Source organism: Myotis daubentonii, chromosome 4 (assembly GCF_963259705.1).
Source record: "Myotis daubentonii chromosome 4, mMyoDau2.1, whole genome shotgun sequence".
Lineage (NCBI taxonomy): Eukaryota > Metazoa > Chordata > Mammalia > Chiroptera > Vespertilionidae > Myotis > Myotis daubentonii.
Genome location: NC_081843.1, coordinates 80,439,620 through 80,458,892, shown reverse-complemented (window position 1 = coordinate 80,458,892; position 19,273 = coordinate 80,439,620). Strand labels below are relative to the sequence as shown.

Here is a 19,273-nt window from a genome sequence, read left to right as displayed (position 1 = left end):
ATCTGGGTGAGAATCATTGCCATACACCAATGGGAAACCATAAATGTTTAAAAGAGAGTATGTCACTGCATGTGTTTAGGGAGAAATGGATGCCATATTCAGTTTACATTTCAAAAAGCATACTTTGGAGTTAGGAATTAAGATGTTTCAGAAAGAAGACCAAAATAATTGACTACTGAATGATGCAAGGATGGATGGTGTAGTAGCCATGGAGATGAAAAAAAGGATAAATATGAAATATTTCTTGGTGGTTAAACCACTGGGACTGGTGGGATGTTGAAATGATAGACTCAGTGTAGGGGAGAAGAGAGAGGATGATTACCAGGTTCTGTTTACACAACAGGCTGTATAATTGTGCTATTTGTTGAGATGAGGACAAAGATTAGACCCAGACAGGGTTAGAGTGGGGTTGAGACTTTAATTTTGACATGTGGAGTATGCTTTCATTCCATCATGTTGCTTTTTACTTCTGTTTTCTCTAGAACATCTATATGTCCCTCACCAAGCCTTGCTATTTATTATTCACTAAAACAAACAAACAAATGACCACAAACTATTAAGCACTTGCTAAATTCAAGACATTGGCCTAATTAATCTTTGAGTATAATTTGTAGAAGCTTACTGATGAGAAATAAACTTTTCTAGTACATACACATATTTTCTTAGGAAAATTGTTTCTGTTTCATCTTTTCCATTACTTGTTTATGTTGTGTATTTCTTAAGATGTTTAGTGCCAAGGGCAGAAACCCTCTCCAATAAGCGTAAACAAAGAACATTTTGTTGTAAAGATATAAAGGTATCTCATGGAATACAAAGATGAATCTGCAGCTAGGTTTCAGGAAAAACTGAAATCATGAACTCATGACTTCATGGTATCTCTCCTTAGTGCTTCCTCTCTGCACATCTGCTTTGTTCTTTCCTCTCCTCACAACCCAGCTCCCATTACTTGTCAAGATAAAAGAAAACATAGCAGTTCACACTTCTGAGGTTTAAGTCTTACAGCTCCGACATCAGGGAGGCTGCCCTGCCTCAGCACAAAATCCAAACCCTGAGGAAGGAACTCACCAGCTCACTTGAACCCTTCTCTGGACCAATCAACAGTGGGCAGGAAGTAAGACCTGAGGAAAAGGCTGTGGTATTCCATATCGATACACTGAACTGTGGCTGAAATGGATGCCTCTGTGATAGTCTACCGGGACTGCGTTGGGGCTGAGGTTGCAAGTCCTGGAAAAGCAAGGACTGGGTGAATTGGGCAAGTTTGCCCTTACATCCCAATTAGTAAATTACCACAGGATCTAACTGAAAACAATTTCAAGCAGGTTGAGAATTTTACAAAATATTGTATTTCTCTGGACTGTTATTATAATGGTATCTGAAGTTTTCAGAATCTTTTAAATTTTTAGATAGTGAGGGATGCAAATAGATTTGCACTTGTATACGATTTGGACTGTGAAGTTTTGAATTGATTCAACAAAGCGCTGCATTAGTTCTGAAATGATTCTAAGTCTAAATATCATTTGCATTTGTACAGATGGAAAACTATATAATAAAGTCTACTCTTTTGAGTCTCATTAGCATTTGATTAACAGTAAGACTCCCCAAAGCCCTAAAAGAAGTAGCAGGAGTTGAGATTTCAGTTGCATTTGGGAAAATATGTACTTTGTTCCCGTAGAAACACACTTCTAGATGACAAGTCATGAAGAAGTTGGTTTTGACAGTGTATTCTTTTGAAACTCTAAGATAAAATGAGGGCTTTGCAAATTACTGGTGATGAAAACGATCATAAATAAAGATCTCTTATGAACTTCCTCATGGAAATACTAAGAAAGAACCAGGTCAGTACTTCTATTCTGACTTCCCAGGGAGTGGCCCTCTTTGCAGACTCTATACCTCACGTGCTCATGACCTTTGGAATTTTCCTCAAGGAATGAACAATCCAGTTAGGATTAAACAAACACACGATTAATGATGTTTATAAAATAATCTATTCTTGAGAATCCAGTAGACAGCCTACAGTAGTTTAAAGAGAAGTGAGAGGCTGGGAGTCCAAGCAGGCTTGAGTGGCTGGGCCAGGACTGGCCTTCGACAAAGCTACGAAGTAGTGCAGTTTGTCTTGGGGGCTTTGAACCCTTGTCCAGCACAGACTGTGTCTTCTCCCCTTTGGACTCTCTGTACTTACCTTTACCTCTCTTTTCCATGTGCTGGCTGGTACCTGCAATTGTTCCAGCCTTGCTCTCAACCCATTTCAACTAATCCTTGCTAGGGTGCTAAGTGAAAATTGCAGTGTTATTTCAAACACAGCAGAACTGTGGGTTTAGAAATTTGGGTTATAGACCTGGCTCTGCTGTTATTACTCAGTATCACATAGGGGCAATTCTTGTCCTCAGACTTTAGTTTCCTCATATTTAAAACTATTGGGAATGAATTAGGTAGATATTAAATTGTCTTCCAGATTTTAAATCACTAGTCTATATAACAACAGCTTTCAGTGTTTGTATTTTTTTAAAGCTGTGAGACAGACAGTCCCTGTTCTTCCCCAGTATAATTTAGAGCAAGGCTCAGCAACTTAAAAAAAAAAAAGCCAGATAGTATTTTAGGCCTTGTAGGCCATCAGTCCCTGTTGCAGCTACTAACTCTGCTGTGGAAGCATGAAAACAGCCACAGACAACAAGTTATTTATGAATATAGGCGGTGGGCCAGAGTGGGCCTGTAGGGTATAGTTTGCAGACCCCTGGTTTAGAATATGCTGTGTGGAGCCAAGTTGTTTGGGTTCAAAGCTGAGCTCTACCAGCTCCCTAACCTCTCTGTGCCACAGTTTTCTTATCTGTAAAATATTAGTAATTGTACTCTGCCCACCTCGTAGGGTGGCTGTGGGGGACTAAATGAATTTATGTGTATAAAGCCCTTGGACCAGTGGTTAATATGAGCTATTAAGTACTGTTATTATTCTCCCTTTTTTCAGCTTCCTTTTGTGTTTTTTTCCTAGGGGAATACTAGGGTAAGAGGCTGCCAGGTGGGAAAACACCTCCCCCTGTAAGGTCAGCTTCTTACTTGGGAGCAGTCTTCAATACATTCAAAGCTGCGTTCTAGAGCAAAAGCACATTCCCTGGGACTGCCTCAACCTAATGGCTCTAGTGTTCATTTGTTTGGCATTACTTTGAATCTAAAGACAACTGGTCATGTAGCTTTCTGCAAGGTGGCCAGTTGGTAAGCCGAGAAGTTTCTGAAGCCCTTTCCCAGAAAGAATGAATAGGGAAAAGCTTAGCAAAGCCACCTCCCATTCCACCTCCCATTAGGAAGAATACTGGGCTTTTAGTATTACACAGAGATTGGTGAGGGAAGGTTCCTTGAATGATGGGAATATTAGGATACAGTTTTAGCGGGGTCCAACATGGACTGTGGAAAGGAGATGGTGTTCGTGGATCTGGGGGTGTGTGCACACATTCATGGTCAGGTAAATGGCTTGGGAACAGATACATTTTTTTTCCTCTTCGAATTCAGTGACTAAAAAAAAAAAAAAATAGCAGGAATTGCCAACTCCTTTGCCGTGGAATGGTATGGTAGAGTATTTTATAGCATTTCAGGTTTAAAGAAGTTTGGCCTTCGATTGCATCATCAGCCTGCATAGCTCCTCCTGTTTTTCATGTGGCACAGTGCCTAAATTATGTACAAGATTATTAATCTTTTACAAGGGCATTGTTGACAGGCCTGTAATCGTGTAGACGAGTCATAAATCTTTTCTTCAATAAGTCAACGGTGCCTGTTATATTTGGCAAGTATTTACCAGGTACTAGCTAAGCCAGAATGATAGCATTGAGGCCACAGGCTGGAACAGGGAGTCCTGTGCCTGGATTCATGGAACTTAGATTCTTGTTAATGATTCTGATACCAATTAGCTGTGTGACTTGGAGCGTCAACTAACTTTGTAACATGGAGACAGTCATGTAAGTCCTTTGGGACTAAGTTTCCTTATCTGAAAAACTAGAGAGTTAAACTAGATGCTTGAGGCTCTTGCCAGCTCTGTAATTCAGGATTACCCAAAGTGAGAGAGGAGGTGATCCCAGAGGTCTGAAATTCTGTGTTGATCAGCCCGCATCCTTTTGGGCCTTTTCAAAGTTCCTCCTCGATTTGTGGGGGTCATAGATAAGTTAGTAATCGTAGTGGTTAGACTGAAAGTTGCCCAGAAGTGGCATTTTACAGGTGTAAAATGCAGAGCACACTAACCTGAAGGCAGGCACCACTGAGCAGTGAGGCAGCATGTGTTGCAGTCCTAGAGTCAGAGACCCAAGTAGAGATTTGGTTCTGTTACTTACCATCTATGGGGCTTGGGCCAAATCACACAGCCTTCCCGAGTCTGTGACTCCATCTATAAAATGGAAATCATGACACATGTTCTGCCTACAACCCACAGCTGTTCCATTAAATAAGACGATTCCTGTAAAAGCCCTCTTTAAACATTAAAACTCGACACAAAAGCCATCATAAGCACGGCTCCCTTCTTAAACCAGAAAACACAAAATAAATGCTTTTCAAACATTTTAGTGGTAAAAGAAACGAACAACCTATCAAACATCCTAAATTATCACTAGTCATTCCTTCAAAGTGCATTTTATTCAGAACTGGAGAAAGGAAATCCTTGTTAACATTGTGATACAGCCACCCAACAAGGATTTAGAGTGTTAAAATGAAAGATTCTAACCACTTTTAGAAAAACTGGTACTGTCACAATACAGCCTGACCTTTTCTAAAGCAATTTTCTTTGCGCACACAGCTTGGCAGGACCCAGAGAAAAGGCTGTGTGATAGGCGCTCGATTGGGGAGGCTGATGGTAATGTGTTCCTTTATTCTGCAAAGCTGGCTGGATACTCACTCAGGGCTAGGCTCTATCGGAGCACTGACACTTCTGGATCCCCTCCAGTGGCGGGAACAAAGGCTGGTGTTTCTTTTGAAAAATTCTTTCTGAACAGTGAGATTGTCCAACAGAGTTTCCTTGATAAAGGGCTCATTATCTATTGGTGTGACTTTGCCCTTAATTTTTATGCTGGCAGTGCCAACATGGGCATATTTAACCAAATCCTTTTACCCAGACAGCTGTAATAGCACCCTAACAATTGTGCTTGGGTGAGGTTTAAAATCAATTATGGGCTAAATTTCCAATTAGTTGAATCACTAATGAATGTAGTTTGTTGGTTTGCTTTCCATTGTATTTACAGTTCTTGTCATGTTTCAAATGCAAGCTCCTTTAAAAAAGAAAAAAAAAGATAGAATGGTTCAGAAATTCTTCTTTAATTCAAATGACACATCTTCATGGACCTAAAGATCTGTGATTGCTTCTGTTGGAGTAAAGTGGCTTCAGAACTTTGGGAAAAGGTGACCTCTGAGAAGGCAATTGATAGAACAATTAACATGTGATGAATCACCTAAGACTGTGGTCGGCAAACTGTGGCTCGAGAGCCACATGTGGCTCTTTGGCCCCTTGGGTGCGGCTCTTCCTAAGCCTTAGGAGTACCCTAATTAAGTTAATAACAATGTACCTACTTATATAGTTTAAGTTTAAAAATTTGGCTCTCAAAAGAAATTTCAATCGTTGTACTGTTGATATTTGGCGCTGTTGACTAATGAGTTTGCCGAACACTGACCTAAGAGGGAATCTGTAGAGAGTGATGGAGAACATCTTGTGTTACCCCGTCTAAAAAGCTGATTACGTTTTAGTCTCTGAGGCAGGATGGGGATGTGATGTTAGCTCAGGAAGCTGAAAGCTAGCAAGTGTGCTGAAAGCTTTGTAAAACATTTTTAATCGAAGTGAGGTAGTTCATGGAGTCTACAGAAGGAGATGTCACAGGGTAGGAGTGATTCCATGTTTATCAGACATACCAGGGAGAAAGTTTCTGAGATGTGGGATACACACATCCTGCTCACTAGGAAGATGTACTCCTTTGGTGCCTCGGACATTTCACTAAGGTTTTCCAAAACCAGAATGAAATATCCCTCCAGCCTCTTCACCATCATTTACCCTGAAGGTTTTCAGGGCGCATCCATGTTGTAGTATGTATGATAACTCCATTCCTTTTCAAGGCCGAGTAATAGTCCATTGTGTGTATATAACATACTTGGTTTATTCATCTGTGATGATGAACATTTGGGTTGTTTCCAGCTTTTGGTTATTGTGAGTAATGCTGCTATGAACATTGGCATGTAAGTACCTATTTAAGTTCCTTCTCATTGTGATTTTAACTTGCATTTCCCTAATAACTAAAGATGTTGAACTTCTGTACATGAGCTTATTTGCCATGTATTTATCTTCTTTGGTGAAATGTTTAAATCTTTTGTGTATTAAAAAAATTGTGTTCTTTGCTTTTTTATTACTGTGTTGTGAGAATTCCTAATGTATATTTTGCAAATATTTTCTGTGACTTTCTACTTCCATAACAATGTTTTTTTGAGGACTAAAGCTTTTCAATATTGATGAAGTCCAACTCATTGATTTTTTTCTATTTATAGTTCATGCTTTTGGTGTGTATATTTAAGAAATATAGGGTGTCCCCCAAAACATATACACACATTTTGAACAATTATAAAGGCAGTGTTTATTAAAATACACTTCCTTTTCAAAATGGAGTGATCAGCTGTTAAAGTATATATACATTTTTTGGGACACCCTGTGTATGTATTTTAGGCTCACTTGTATGATGTACAGCGCCATAAAACCATAAATTGGTGGTCATCACACTTATGTGACCTAACCCAGGTTTCAAAGGATGTTGAAATAATTGTCAGTATTTATTAATTGAGAAATTGCCCATAAAAATCTAGATTTTAAAACTTTTCTTTGAAAATTGAAAGGTCTGTCAAATCTGGGCTTATATCCCTGTGTGGCAACAACCAGCTAAACTCTAGTACCAGCTGCTTCCTGTAAGACCAGACATTTGGGCTCCAGTCTCTCCCCAGCTGACTTTCCTGGTGCACCTTTCCTACTTGGTTCCTCCAAGGCAGTAGTTCTTTTAAACCTGGCTTCCCATCGGCATCCCCCGAGGACCTTACAAGCTACTGATGCCTGTGTCCCACCCCTAGAGGTTTTGATAGAATCCACCTGTGGTGCAGACCAGGCAATTCCAAATATGTGGCCACAATTGAGGATGCCTGTCTAAGACAGAGCACCTCAAAGTTTAACTTGCATATCAATCACCTGGGGAATCTTGTCAAAATGCAGATTATGATTCAGAAGGTCTGGAATAGGGCCTGGGATTTTGCATATATAACATGCTCCTAGATGGTGCCACTGCTGCCGGTCTATGGTCCTCTCTTTGAGAAGTAAGGCTCTAAGGCATTTGTATTTGTTTAACTTTGTTTTTTGAACCCTAAACTACATACTTAGGATTCAAGTCTAGCACTGACATTGAGGTAGCTGGAGTGATGATGGCAAATGGGAGTATCCCCCTGGTCCTTATTGAGGAGGACACTGCTCTGCTTGCTGTGGCCACTGAAAGCCTTTCAAGGTGTGGGGGCGGGGGAGGCCTTGACTCCCTTAGGTCTGACTCCCAAAATGCCTTCACTGTCACCAGTTGCACGTGACAGTCTCCTTTTGGTAAATTGCAAGTCCTCTGACATTTTGAGCTTCTTGATGGTGGCACCACTTGTCAGCCAACAGGTTGGTCTTCACTGATTGAACTGTGGCGTTGGTGCGCTTATTTGAGCGTTTTATTACAGTCGTTTTTAGTCTGCATTCCCAGATACCCTAGGCCTAGAGCAATGGTTCTCAAACCCCAGCAGGCACCAGACCATTTGGAAGGCTTATTTAAACAGATTGCCAGGCCCCCTCCTCCCACCCCCGTATTTCTGATTCAGTGAGGACAGAGAATTTTCATTTCCAACGAATTCCCAGGAGATAAAATGTGGCTGCTCCAAAGACCTATCAGCTCTTTTGGCCTCAGTTCCATTTGGAGAGTCCAGATAAGATTTTATTTTCTTTAATTTAAGTTTGAATACAGCTGTTTTGTTGCCTTTGTTTTATTATTTCATAGAAACCAATGGAAATGATGTAAATAAAAATGTTAATATTAGTAATATGGCAAAGGTATCAATTTAATACAGATGACACAAAGACTGAAATTACTCAGTTCATGAAAAAAGAGATCTATAGTCCTTCCATGGACAGTTTTTGGACTTATGTTAAGTGTTCCAATATGATGGTAAAAAAAATTTTTTTAAGTACAATATGTACTGGAAATAAATTACTGAAGACTATCTTAAAAAGGAAGCTCAATTAAGGCTTTCCTGCTATTTTTAAGTTTGAACTGGGGTTCTCTCCCGCTCAGTCTCTTTCCAGGAACTCCTCATGTACAAAAGGAGGAGATTGCTGGTAAGCTTTCTTCAGACCCAACCAAGCCTAAAGGAAACACTGTAAACATCACAGCAGTTACATCTCAGCTTATTGCATTGGATCAAAGCAATTCTACCACAGGATGAGGCACCTCACTTTATTTACAAAGCTCAGACAACATAGGAGGGCCTTCACTTTACATAGTAGGTGGGAAGGATGTAGCTTGATAAACTTCCTATTTACTTTTAAATAGACTGGATTCTGAAAACAGGTAGGTAGCTGTCCGCTTCTGCATTTCCACTTCAAGAGACATATTAGAATAATAGAAATGCTAGTTCCTGATTAACCCAAAGTAGAACTTTTCCGTTAGAATGTGAGTCACCTTAAAAATGGTATTTTCGCCCTAGCTGGTTTGGCTCAGTGGATAGAGCGGCATGGGGACTGAAGGGTCCTGGGTTTGATCCCTGTCAAGAGCACATGCTGGAGTTGCGGCTGGATCCCCAGTGGGGGGCGTGTAGGAGGCAGCCAATCAATGATTCTCTCTCATCATTGATGTTTCTCTCTCTCTCTCCTCCCTTACTCTCTGAATTCAATAAAAATATATTTTTTTAAAAATAATATTTTCTAAGGACAGTCAATAAATTTCAGAATGCTCTTTCCTCTACTTCCAACACCCACTGGAATAAACCACCAAATTCAAAGTTTGACAAATAAGTGCTTGGTGAAAAAAAAATGTAATATTCTTGCAAGGAAATTGGGAAAGAGCAGTAACGAGGCTTTTTGGGGCAAGCAGGCTGGGCGGTGAAGAGGAGGAATCTGGGAAGAGCTTTATAAAAAGCGATCCTTAGGTGTTTTCATGGAAAACAGCGGAACACCAGGTGCTGGCATGCCATCTTACCCAACATCAGGTTTGGGGGTGGCAACTTAAGTCATGGTTATTATGTGAAGAATCTGCCTTTGAAAGCGAACATATTTTGGGCCAGTATAATTCTGGTGAGCTCCCTCCACTGACCCCGTGCACGAACAAGGAGAGGGAGGGCCGTAGTCTGCCTGAGCGACCTAGATTTGCTCCGTCATCTCAGTACTGCAAGGGATCAGCCCGTTGCGCCCTCATAAAACTCTGCCCTTCTCGCGGACCCGCCTGGCTCCCGGTGGCGGCGGTGCCAGGCTCTTGGAGTTCGCGGCAGGCTGCGGGCGCTCGTCCCTCCGGTTCACCCTTTCACCCTTCCTTCACCCCCGGGCCCACGCGGAGTGGCGTGGTTTTCCGCCCACTCCCGAGGCTGTGCTGGCGAGGCAGGGAATTGCAGGGCCTCCCGGCTTTGGCGAGCCCCTGAATCCGAGTCCTTCCCGCCCAGCCACTCTGCTGGGGGCTGAGGGCTCCCAAAAGGCTGGGGTTGGTTTCCAGACGCTCGGATTAGAGACGCAGCCTCCAAGTCAGTCTCAACTTGTCCCCGACCTCCCCCAGCCCAGCTGCCTCCCGTCTGGGAGACGCCCAGCAGCCGGCTCTGCAGCGGGCGGGCAGCAGCCTGGCGGGCTCGGAGGACGCAGACCCAGAGCGCTCCACAGCGGAGGCAGCGCGCGCCCCGGGCATCCCCGCGGCGGGAGCGGAAGGCGAGCGGGGCGACTGGCGAACCGGCGACGGGAAGGGTCCTCAGGTCAGAGCTCCGCCCCACTGGCCGGCTGGCCGGGAGGCGGGCGCGGAGAGGGGCAGCGGCGGAGGGCGCGGCGCCAGCGGAGAGGGGCGGGGACGCGGGCGCTGGTTGGCGCGGGCTCGGGGGCGGGGCGCACGGGGCGGGGCCGGAGGCGGAGCCGGCGCCGGGCGCTGGAGCTGCGGGCGCGCGGAGAGGAGTCGCGAGCAGCTGGAGTGGAGTTGGAGGAAGCGGCTGCTGCGGCGAGGCTGGCGGGCGAGCGGCTGGGCGACGGCGAGCTCGGATTGAGAACGCCGGCGGGTCGGAGCCGGGGCAGAGGCGCGTCGGAGCTGTGCGCGCTGGAGGCCGCCGCTGCAGCCCGGGCTCGGGAGAGGAAGGAAGCCGGCCCGCGAGGGAGGTAGGCGGTGGCAGCGGGTCGGGGTGTGTGTGCTCGGGAGGGGGAGGCGGTGCGTGCGCGCGGCTGTCGCCGCTCTCTTCCTGTCACCGGCGGCGGCTTCTTCAGCGGAGCCCAGCCTGGGGTGAGCGGTCGGCCGCCGGTCGTCCTCGCCGCCGGCATCTTGCGCCCGTCCGGGGCCCCGCTCGCAGCCAGTGTCCTGGCTCAGCTTCCCGGCCTCCGGCGAGCCGGTACTGCACGCCGCCGGGCGCTGCCGTCCCCGAGCTGCAGGCGACCCCCCGGCTTTCCCTCGCCCCTCCGACCACTTCAGAGGGTCTCCACTGTTGCCTCGCTGCAGTTTTCTGGAGTCCTTCACCGGAGGAGAGCGCCCTGGCCGCTGCCGTTGCGTTAGCGGGAAGGAGCGATGCCTTCCTCCGTGCCCTCCAGCTGCAACCGGGGTCGTGGCCTGGGCCATCCTGGCGGGCGGGGCGGCGGTGGTCCCCGGAGCCCACTGCCAGCCCTCCCCCCACCTCCCCGAAGTTTGTCTCCCTCCTCTTCCGGGGTGGAGGAAGTGCGCCTCGGGGCAGCCGGTCGCCGGGGCCCCAACTCGGTGTCTAGTGCCGGCCGGGCCTGGGCAGGTTGTTGGAGACACACTTAATGGGGTCTTGGAACAGCCCGGAAATCCATCTTTTTGCAAGGCGGGTTGAGACTGGAGGGACTTGCCCAGCAATATGGAGCCGGTTAGGGAGGGCAAGAGAGCGTGCAAGCCCGAGGTAAAGTAGCTTGGGGAATTGTCTGGAAACCGCGCTCTAACACTCCCTTCCCAAGGGCAGAAACTGCCCCGCAGATCACCAGACAAAGAGAACAAAAAGCCCAGACCAGCCACTCCAGTCCAGAAATGGACGTTGGGGGAACCAGAATTTGAGGGTGTGAACGGAATGGCCGTTGCATGTTGAATGCAGCATGTGTGTGAACTGTTTGGGGGAAATTCTTATGCTTCTCTGGGCGCTGTTAATACCGGGAACCCTGGTGGCTGCTGCAGCGCTGTTGGCAGCTGAAGTATGAGTTCACTCAGCTTTGGGGTGGGGGTGGGGTGGGGGGAAGTTAGGACTTTAGAAGCCATAGGATTTCTTTCTCCTTTTTTTTTCTGTCCCTTTCCTCTTTGTCGGTGCGAAGTAGGAATGGATAAAGTAGTTCCGGGTTTTGAATGCAGCATGAGATTGTCATTTCAGTGGGATGAGGTTCAAGTTTTAGTTGTTAGGCAGGACATTCCCAAAGCTGATTGACCCAAGCTTCACGTGGAATTGTATCTTAATACTTCATTAGCTAGTGTTGCGTTTTGGCAACTCTAAAGATGGTGAGGTATTAGCTAGGAAAGGTTGGAGTAGGTAAGCAGGTTCATTTCTGAGGCAGGCTATCAGCGTAATGCACCTTCAGGAGTAAATCATTGGGAATTTGGTGCCTTCTGCACAGAAGGCCACAACCATCTTTTATAGTTGAAAAAGAAAATAAAAAGCACACTCCCCTTTCCCATGTCTACTTTTCTGACTGATTACACTGTTCTTGAAATAAACGGTTTAAAAGCAGTAGAGTATGGTGTTTTTTTAGGAACAAAAGTTGCTTAAACTTTTGGAAACAAGTGTTTTGATCACTACAAAGAAAATAACTCCTTCCATTGATTTTTTTTTTGGGGGGGGGTGGGGCGTGGGGAGTGGAAGTGTCCCTCTAAAGTTTGGGAAGTTGTGTTTGGTTGGGAACCAAGGTTGAAACTGGAAAGGGCAGTGGAGGAGGCTGCCTGCCTTGCGGAAGTGTTGGGCTCTGCCACTGCTGGCCTCCTCAGCTTTTCTGCGCCAGTTGCAGGTAGGTAGTAGAGTCATACTTTTTCCTGTAGAAATGTGTAGATGTTTATGATTGGAAGAAAGTTTTATGTGTCTGATAATTGGCTTTCAAAGTGTTAATGTGCATTTGCTTTCTTTAACTTTCATCTTGATATGGGCCTGTTCTTGCCAGTTGCCTCACAGAACACTGCAATGTACACACTATTATCTGCTGTTATATCTGCTTTTGTAAAACGATATCACTGTTTTTTTTACATCTGTCATGCTGATAGCCAATGTGAAAAAGCATTTCACTTCCCATTGATTATATTGTCGTCTTTAGTTATTTCTTGAAATTGAAATGTATTAAGATCAGGAAATCCCCACAGTATAAGGTTGGTTTGGGGAAACAAGTGATGCAGTGAGTTACAGGTAATGCATACTTCGGTTATTGACTGTGGTGGTGGAGGAGTATGCATTTACTCCTGGGACTGTGCAGAAGAGTTTTGTATCTCAAATGGCAAACCTCCTGCACTTATCCAAAGTTTGTGGTGTTAAAAGTGTTGGCCAAACCTTTAATTAAATTTTTCCATGAATGCCATGTAACTTTTAGATTAGTATGTTGGTTGAATTTTTTTTTTTCCTTAGGTCGTTTAGAGGACTGTTCTAAAAAGACATACTCTGAGAGATTGTTCATTACAACAGGAACAATTCTAGTTCAGCTTTTTTTATGCTTGCAATTGGTAATTTTCCAAATGTGTCTTATTGACTAAAGAGATGGTACATGAACAAATTGAAAAAAAAAATGTTATGGCCAGATAGACTATAGAAAGCTGAGATAATGTCTGCATTTGGGGTTTTACTTCCAATACTCACATCTGAGGCATGCACAATGCAGAGAAAATGGGAAGTGCTTGTTCAGTATATTACACACTTTGGACAGGCTCCCCGCAGGTCCCCCTCTGGAAGGCACAGGGATTTTGCCAGTAAAGGCAGGAGAATGGAGCATCTCGGGGAAGCTTGAGAAGGTGAGCAAGTTACTCATCAATGGAAGGAAGGGATTGCCAATTAGTTTTTACCTTAGAAGGCATAATGTAATTATATGACATTTTTAAAACAAAAACTTAGGTTGTAATCAATATTTAAAATATTCTGATTATATTTATTGTTTTTTCCCCCATCTCCTTCACCTATGCCCCCTAATGCGATTACTTGCCATGATTCTGCCAACACTTTTATTGAAATTACTTGCCAAAAGAGTGGTGATTAAAAGTTATTTTATGTATATTATGCCAAAAGAGCTGAAAAGTTGACTGTGTCATCATCTATTAAACTTGTCTGTTTGGCTTATGTTATTTTTTATTTTATTTTTTTGTAAAGGGTAGAATGAGTATAGATTTTGCTAAAAAAAAACCCCAAAAAATTCTATTATGAAAACATCTCTGGATAGTTTATCTTCCCACCATTGTTTTTCTTAAAGTAAATCAAATGCATATCCACAGGCACCTGTAGTCAAAATAGTTTTCAGGTTAATGAACACCCCTCCCCCACCCCCTTCAGGTCACGAGTCTGGCCAAAATGGAAGGAGAGCCCACCAGTGGGTGGAGTACTTTAATAAAAGCGAGGCACCTGGGCCATTGTGCCATGCCCTTGGCCTCCTCACTGGACCCCCAGTGGTCTAGACTCAAAGCTCAGCCTGAAGAGCTGGGGCTGTAACATTTGAACTGTCAGCATTTGTGCTTTCATCCTTTCTTTTTGAGAGCACCTAGGGAGCCTAGTATTGTCCTACCTGACAGACACTCTCACACACCCTTGCTGCCTCCTGAGTCTCCTTTGCCCTGACCTCTGCAAAGCCACCCTCTACCTCAGATAGGGAGAGATGGGCAAAGTCTGCCTGCAGCCTTTATCTGTCTCTTTACTCTGGAAAGGAGTTAAGGGGACAGCCGAGAGTTTTATTTTGGCTGGCTTCACAATTCATTTAGAACAGTTTTCAGTATTTAGAGGCAATACAAAAGAAAATTCCTCTTTTAAATGTGAATTGCATAAATGGCAGTGTCATTCAATACTAATAGTAGTAACAATATTAACAAAACCATAGTTGCAATTTACTAGCCATGTCGCTTCTGGTAAATTAATCTCTCTGCTTTTCTCATCTGTGAAATGGGGATAATCATTGTACCTAGGGTGGCTATAAGGATTAAATGGGTTGATATATGCAAAACTGAGAACTGAGCCTGACCCATCGTAAGCACTGTGTTGGTGTTAATAGTTAAGCTCTAATTATCAATCATGGAGCTCAGTGCTTTATATGTGCCATATAATCTAATCCTCATAATAACCCTATGAGCTGTAGATTTGCTTTTTTGTATTTTTCTCACAGATGCTAAACTTGTGAGAGACACTCAGAGGTTTAATTAACTTGCCCAAGTTTAAAATCTAGGCACTGATAGGGACAGCTGCTGAGTCTGAAGCTTAGTGCTTATACTAACCTTCTTGTTAAGAGTTTTACAAAACAGCATTGTATTTTAACAAGAGGAGGGGCTTTGGATTGTCTACTTCAGCCCTCTCATCCCAGGGCGCCTCCTCAGGGCCTCTCTTCAGTGATGATGCAGAGAAGCAGAACAGTTCAGCCCTATGCCCATTTCTGGGTAACAGGGTGTTTCTCAGGCCCAAGGAAGCCTTGGTGTGGTGCCTGCATCATCCTTTCTCCTTGACCCCAGGTGATGACCTCTGAGCCTGGAATTGTCTCCAGCTGGGACTGGTCACGCTCTCCTCTGCCCTCCTGCAGTACTGTGGCACCAGGCATCACTGTGCTTTCTGGAGAATCCTGCCTCCTTGTCCTTCCTTGTAGTTTCACCTGGGCTTGTTCTGCACGCCCCCCGCCCCCCCACGGGCTTGTAGTCAGGGAGTCCTGCCCTAGACACTCTGCTTTCCCACAGTACAAGCTCAGCCCTGAGCCTGGCAGCAGGAAGTACATTCTGGTTGGTTTGAAAATGAATGGAGATATTTGATGACTGCGACTCCCAGATTAATTTGATCCCATCATTTTTATTTTGTTTTAGTTGATATAAAATTTATCCTGAGTGCATCATTTTAAGTTGAACTGCATTGTGTTTACTAGGACATTTTAACTTTTGTTCAGTTCGATTTTCATGATTTCCAGAACATACCTGAAAAGTGAAAAGATTTTTAAATAATGATTTTTTTTTTTTTTTTAAAGACTGTGAATTTAGGTGGGGAGCTTGCCCTAGACTCAGAGCGAGCACACTGAGGATGCAGGGAGGTAAGGACTGGGGCCCAGGAACCCCTCTATAGCCCTTGCATCTGGATTGCAGAACCAGTTTTGTGCTGGGACCCAGTGCAAGGTTGCTAATTTTATCACAGGGTAGAATCATATGATCAGGATATAGTCTTGATTTATTTAAAGTGACTTAAAAATATCCTTTACCTCTCACCAAGTTTGCTAAATCCTTGCCCTTTGTAAAAGGGGGGGAGTAAGTCAACAAAGTCAGAGGACTTTTCAAAGGAAAGTTCTTTGCCAAAATGCCTGCAGGTTAGAAGGTTAAATTAAAATTTTACTTCCAAGCAGTTGTACATTAAGAAGTCATGGGTGCTTGTCAGGCATCAGAAACAACATTTATTTTGAGGAAGAGAATGAGAATTGCTCAGTATCTTAGCAGAGAGAGGAAATATACTTCCAATTAACAGTATTTTGAGTCGTCTTTAAAATGGTTGAAAGAATGGAGCGAAATCATTCCCTTTAAGGAAATTTTGAACTGTTCATATGATGTTATATAAGTGAGTTAATTTGTTATTTGTTCATAGGATTCCTTTGTACCTTTTGTTCCAGCAACAATAGTAACTAACTTGGAGACTAGATATCATAACACTCTTGGTTATTTGAAAACATTAACTTAATGGATGGTCGATATTATCCACATATAAAAATCTTTACACCGTGCTGGGTGGAAATAGCTCAATGGACAGATGTATGTAGCCAGACACTGGAAGCAAAATCTTGTGAATCTGGGCAGCATATAGCCTGTGGATCTGAATAGTTTGGGCTCCATTGATCTCAGGAGGTTCAGATAGACACTGCCAGTGCCTCAGGCTTCTGAGTTTTCTGCATTCTTGCTGAGAGAAAAGAGAACTTGTCAGTCCTCTAGATGTGATAGCCCTTGTGACTGTGGGTTAATACTTCACTTCTCCCTAAGGAGGAGCTGAGTTTTTACAAAGTGTGCAATAAGGAGCCTGGGTAGCTATGGAAGGGGTTGGGGGTAGGGGACATAGATGCCAAGAGGGATACAGGTGGCAGAAGCTTAAGCACACGTACTAGAGCAGAAGTGAGCAGCCTTCCAGAAGTGATGTGTCCAGTATTCTTTTATTCACTAGTTTGTGGACTTCTTTGGCAAGGATTCATTTCAGTGAAGTCTCTTTGGAAGGAAATTTGCATGGTCCTAGATGCCTGGTCTTGGACTTGACGGAGCTGCTCTGAGTTAGAATGGCTTCTCTTTGTGCAGGTGCGTTTGTGAAAGAGCCACAAACACTCGGTAAGGCTGCTGTTACAGAGAGTACAAAGCGGAGGTCAGAGCGGGTGGGCAGGAATCTGCATCGGTCACCCCATGGACATAACTCAGGCATCGAAGCAAGTTGAGTTTGGGCAGTAGGTTCTAGTGGTGTAAAAAGTGGTGGCTCTGGCAGACTGCCTGGATCTGAATCCTGCTTCCTCCTTTCAATGGCTCGGTGTTACCATGGCCAAGATACTGAACTTTTTGCACCTCAGTTTCTCCCATGTAAAGTGAGAATGATTGATAGTACCTGCCTTATGATTATCTTGCTTTGAATGTGCTAATTGTCTGTATTGAATGTGTTAGTACACATATAACTCCCAACAAATATTAAGTGTTGACAGAACAGCTCCCGCAAGCGTTAGGTCAGGAGGAGGAGGAAGACGATTGAATCGGTTAGAACACACGTAGCTTCCAGTACGTGTCAGGTGATGACTGTGCTGACCAGGACAACAGTGACAATTATTAAAATGGGCCTGGCGACTGCACACTTGAATAATGGCCAAGGTTGTTTCATTAGCAACAAATAAACTTCTAATGTATTAAGCCCTGGAGGGGAAAGAATAGCCTGCATCTTCTTAGCCAAGGATGCTGTGTACCTCACACTAGGACCCGAGACATTCGTCACCCAAATGACTAGTCAGGTCTCCCTTTTCTTTTACAACATTGTTCTCTGACCACTTAATTGACACCGAATCATGGCTGATCTCGAATTGTTTTGATTGATCTTCCTGGCCTTGATGATGGGGTCCCAGAAGATAGGAATGGTGCATTCTAATACAACGGTGTACTTTCAATCCTATAGTCATAGGAGATCTGGGGTTCATTTTTTCAGACGAGGGCCCAGCATGCTGTACAGGATTTATCTTACACAGTCAGTAAGCTTCTTTTTGCAAATGGTGAGGGACAAAGAATTAATAGAAACACAGGTTTCTGGCACACATGGCAGAGATTGCTACTCTAGAGTCTGGCCTCAGTAAAGCCAGCAAGTTCTTCGGGTTTGTAATACCTTGAGTATTCATGGAGCCTTTCTTACTACAGTGTGCCCTGGCGAGGAACTTGCATAGATAGCTACATAGGTATGTGGTGAGCAGGGGCCTGGTGGTCACTGAGGACTGTGCTCCCATTCTGTGAAGAATCTCACCAAACTGGCCCACTGAGTTGTTGAAATAGAGGAAGCCATAAGCAGCAGCTGGAGGAAAGATCTACCAGCCTACTGGTTGAGGAATCCCCCCCCCCCCCCAAAAGACATGCATTGCCTGGAAAAGCTAACAAAAATTGCAAGGCAGATTTGGAGGGATTACATTATTCTTAGGCATATTGCCTGGTTTCCAGGCATTTAGGGACATGTAAATTTTTTCATGTTCTTTAGAGTTCTGTGTCTCATTTGTACAGAGTGCATTAGTACTAAAAATGAGATGTGCTAGTTCTACATTTTTGTGTGAATTTATGCAGTGAGTATTTAATTTGATTCCAGATCTAGCAAAAGGAGAGGCTGTCTCCAAACATAATATAGTTTATTTTTTCATCCTCTCTGCTGGTTGCTTTCATTTTTTTCTCTGACAACTGAAATATAAAGCAGAATGATACTAACCAAAATTCATATTCTTGCTACACAAACATTTCCAGTGTTTGTTTTTGCTTCTTTTAATATGTAACTCTCCTAAGAGTGTTATTATATTACAGCTAAGAGGTTTTAGCCATGTAAAGTTGAATACTTTACACTTCTGAACGCCAGCATAACAATTACTCTGTAATCAGATTTGTCTTCTTAAGATGCTTACACTGAAGAGTGCCTATAATATTAAACTTCTGAAGTGTTCCACACTGTCTAAAGTTTGTACAAGCTCTCTTTGATATAGCACACCGAAATTGTGTGACTATTGTTTTTATTGCTTTATTGTTCAGCCAGCTTAACGGAAACCTTTAGGTTGCTTTGACTTTATAATAAAGGTAACGATGAGAAATGATTGGAGTGCTAAGTGTGCACATGCGTGCACTATTCTATTGGCAATCCAACGCTAACTTACTAACTTAGAGAATCGTTGGCTCTCTAATTTCTCTGTCTCCACTATGTTAAAAAAAAAAGAAAGAAAGCTTTCATTTCCCATTTCTCCCTCCACTAAGCTATCTTCATAGAATAATTTGCAGGAGCTGTCTCTACTTCCTCTTCAGTTCCTTAACGCCTTAAATTCTACTTGCTATCCTCAATACTACTAGACTGCAGTCTGCTTTCTCAAAAGTCAACGATGCTCCCTCGTTACCTCCAGACGGATTGGGCTCCCTGTTCTGGCTCTTTCCAGAATATGATACTTGCTTAGTCACATTTGTACCTTAGGCCATGCCACACATTTCATTCTGCCTTCAGATCCCTACAGTTAGATGTTATCTCTCCCTCGTTTGAACTCTGTAGTGTTTAGTCGCTGCTGTCTTTTGGCATTTACCTCATGTTATTGTGTACCAGTTCCTTGTGTACCAGTCTTATCTCTGAGACATTGCCACATGCCAACACCCCTTCCAGCCCTGCCTGGTGCTCTTAGAAGGCA

At 43.8% G+C, this 19,273-nt stretch overlaps 1 protein-coding gene across 5 annotated transcripts in view; it reads left to right on the top strand.

The window, feature by feature from the left end:
• The first annotated feature begins 10,226 nt into the window (after window positions 1–10,226).
• The window catches only part of PIK3R1 (phosphoinositide-3-kinase regulatory subunit 1), an 84,075-nt gene continuing 75,028 nt past the window's right edge, over window positions 10,227–19,273 (top strand). For 3 of the 5 annotated variants that reach the window (XM_059694444.1, XM_059694443.1, XM_059694442.1), the window contains exon 1: window positions 10,227–10,366. The gene's annotated coding sequence lies outside the window, so the exon portion shown is untranslated. The remainder of the gene's footprint in view (window positions 10,367–19,273) is intronic. The other 2 variants (XM_059694446.1, XM_059694445.1) reach the window with 1 other exon arrangement.